The sequence below is a fragment of the Tachypleus tridentatus genome, chromosome 1, assembly GCF_004210375.1.
Source record: "Tachypleus tridentatus isolate NWPU-2018 chromosome 1, ASM421037v1, whole genome shotgun sequence".
Classification (NCBI taxonomy): domain Eukaryota; kingdom Metazoa; phylum Arthropoda; class Merostomata; order Xiphosura; family Limulidae; genus Tachypleus; species Tachypleus tridentatus.
This window is the reverse complement of record NC_134825.1, coordinates 167,570,227-167,573,813: the sequence shown is the minus strand read 5'-3', so window position 1 is coordinate 167,573,813 and position 3,587 is coordinate 167,570,227. Positions and strand designations below refer to the sequence as shown.

The 3,587-nt window shown below is 33.7% G+C and overlaps 1 non-coding gene across 1 annotated transcript; it reads right to left on the bottom strand.

Annotated features, from left to right (window-relative positions):
• Positions 1-2,145: 2,145 nt before the first annotated feature.
• Positions 2,146-2,217, bottom strand: TRNAP-UGG (transfer RNA proline (anticodon UGG)). Its single transcript has one exon. It is a non-coding gene; the product is annotated as a tRNA-Pro (tRNA).
• Positions 2,218-3,587: the final 1,370 nt, after the last annotated feature.

The window sequence follows — 3,587 nt, the reverse complement described above, 5'->3', positions numbered from 1 at the left end:
TTAGAAACGTTCAAAAAGTGCCTCGTACCATGGTGGAATATATCGTTTCGACATTTAGATGCTGATATGAAAGACTGCAATAAAGCTTTCTAGTTTCAAATTGAATGATTCCAGAACGTCCCAAACCAAAAACACAAAAAAAATCCGCTAACATTCGAAGCCTATATTGATAACAGAACATTTGGACTTGACTTCCGTCAGAGTTTTCCCTTTTTTTTAAAGGTGTTTTTGATAAAGAAATGAGGCCCTATAATACGTAATTTATTAATTTTCTCCTCGAGAGTTATCAATCGTGAAACTGTTGGTTGTTTACGTAGGTCAGAGATAAGATTTGTGAGGAAATAAGTCTTGAAGAAACTGCTTCGTATTATGATACAGACGGCGATAAATAGTTAGAATTATGTTCTCTTTGTCACGTAACATATATTTAAGAGCGTAAAAGTGCCACTAACCTGTAAAAGTAGTAGTTCTTCGAATGTCATCTTCATACCTGCTCGTTTATTAGAAATAAGTTTCTCTTTTGAATTACGTATGATTCCTGATGCACCTTTTTCGTCATTGTTATCATGAGTGGAGTTTTAACTCTTAATATTTATTTTTACATTGCTAATACACCCAACTTCATTCAACTCGGACAGCTGTAACGCTTCGAATAACAACCCTAAAATCAGGGTTTCATACTTCTTGATGGAAACGCTACATGTGGTTTTGCTACAAGAAAACACACTCTTAAACTGACAAATAAAGAATTTTAATTTTAATGGTAAAAATAAGACACACATAATTAAAGATCCATTAATGGAAAGAAACACTATGTTGCTTTAACAAATGTTCATAAATCCTACAACAGTAAATACATACACAAAATCGTGAAAATACTTCTCGAGATCCTTTTACAAACGCCTAACTTTGTGCGACGTACTAACAATACCGAATAATGATTTAGTTCATTCGTCAAATATACGTAATGAACATATCTGAGTCTTGTAATATTACGATGTACAGTGCAAGAAGTGTTTGACGTTTTGTAGCCGTAACGATCACTTTTTTTTGCACAACTTTTTTTTTTTTCAATCGCTGTTTCTTTATGGAAATTCAGCGATTGGGATTTTGAAGAATTTCGTAAAATATGGAAATATATTATTGGTTAAAGTGTGGTAGTTTGAATGAAATTTTCTCCTTTGTTAATATTAATTAATTTGACTAAACACGTGTTTGTGTTTCCGCTTTAAAGAGGCAGCGTCGTGGCTTTCACAGTTAAGTTTGAAAGTGTACTATAAAGAAATGGCATCATAAGTATATTTTTATCGGCCAGATCTAATACACCTTAAATATTACAGAGGTTAATGAGATCTGAATCAGGGCGAATGACAAGGTGAATGTATATTTTAGGGTATACAACAATTTCCAAATTAACAAAATGGAATTAGTTGTTACTATCTCATCTTGATGTAGTTGGATTAATATATTAGTTTTGTTTATGTTATGTTATATTCATTTTGATAAATAATTTAACCACAATAAATTATTTTGCATTTTAATATAAATGAATGATATTCTGACATTGTATTTGCAGGGTTGCGTTAAAGTACGTGACACAGAGACAGTATTGAACTAGTATTTTAAAGGGCACACAGATTGCCTTAAACAAATGTATTACAGGGATGATGTGACACGTAAGCGGTCTTGAACAACTGTTTCACAGGGCTGCTTTTACACACGTGACACACAGACATTTATGTGTTATTATTTTACATTTTTCAGTTCATTATCATCGTCGCTGTAATGCGACTTTAATTTCTTCAATCATGTTAGGAACGGGTGTGTGTGTTGTCTTAGAGCAATGCTAGATCGAGGTATCTGCTGAATCCACGAGAGGTATTGATGTTACGAACGATATTTAGAGCGATGAGTTTTATTCACGTAAGAGCCCATTTTGAAGCTGGTGAATTCAGCAGTTTAGGGAAAGGAGATTTTAGGAAATTCTATGGTTCCCCTCGCGGTGTAATGAAAACTTTACACTTCTGCAAATATATAAATTTATGCATGACAAACACAACTAATCTTGGTATATGGATATAAAATAGTGTTAGAATAATACACCTTTTTTCACTGCTCAGAAGTATCACTGAAAGTGAGAGAAAAGGGCTCGTCCGGGATTTGAACCCGGGACCTCTCGCACCCAAAGCGAGAATCATACCCCTAGACCAACGAGCCGATTTTCGACAACCCTTTCTAAAGTATATGAAAATATCTATTTAGTTTGATGCTACATATATTTCGTCTAAATAAAATAAAGTTGTTCTCTAAGTGTATTAACAAGCTGTCACCATAAAAACTCTAAAAGTATTACGAAATGGATTATTACCCACAGCCTACACTTGGACTATTCTGTTATCAACGAAGAGTTGGTTTGAGAGTCATATCATAACGCCTCCATGGCTGAAAGGGCGACCATGTTTAATGCAACCGAAGGTCGAACCTGCGACATTAGGATTTAGAGTCCAATGACCATGCCGAGGCATCTCTTATCAAAATTCTCACGAAATTCATTTACACTTTAAAATTATAAAGATATTTCTCGAGTGACAGATCAAAAGAACGATAATGACGTCACCATTAATTCAATTACTGCAGCAAGAAGGAAACAGTCTTAGAATACGATTTGCATATTAGAAATTACACATATTTTACATTATTAGAGGAATAAAACCTCAGGCTGAAAATCGCATCCCTAGAATGTGACATGCAGTTTTAGAAACGTTCAAAAAAGTGCCTCGTACCATGGTGGAATATATCGTTTCGACATTTAGATGCTGATATGAAAGACTGCAATAAAGCTTTCTAGTTTCAAATTGAATGATTCCAGAACGTCCCAAACCAAAAACAAAAAAAATCCGCTAACATTCGAAGACTATATTGATAACAGAACATTTGGACTTGACTTCCGTCAGAGTTTTCCCTTTTTTTTAAAGGTGTTTTGATAAAGAAATGAGGCCCTATAATACGTAATTTATTAATTTTCTCCTCGAGAGTTATCAATCGTGAAACTGTTGGTTGTTTACGTAGGTCAGAGATAAGATTTGTGAGGAAATAAGTCTTGAAGAAACTGCTTCGTATTATGATACAGACGGCGATAAATAGTTAGAATTATGTTCTCTTTGTCACGTAACATATATTTAAGAGCGTAAAAGTGCCACTAACCTGTAAAAGTAGTAGTTCTTCGAATGTCATCTTCATACCTGCTCGTTTATTAGAAATAAGTTTCTCTTTTGAATTACGTATGATTCCTGATGCACCTTTTTCGTCATTGTTATCATGAGTGGAGTTTTAACTCTTAATATTTATTTTTACATTGCTAATACACCCAACTTCATTCAACTCGGACAGCTGTAACGCTTCGAAATAACAACCCTAAAATCAGAGGTTTCATACTTCTTGATGGAAACGGCTACATGTAACTTTGCTACAAGAAAAACACACTCTTAAACTGACAAATAAAGAATTTTAATTTTAATGGTAAAAATAAGACACACATAATTAAAGATCCATTAATGGAAAGAAACACTATGTTGCTTTAACAAATG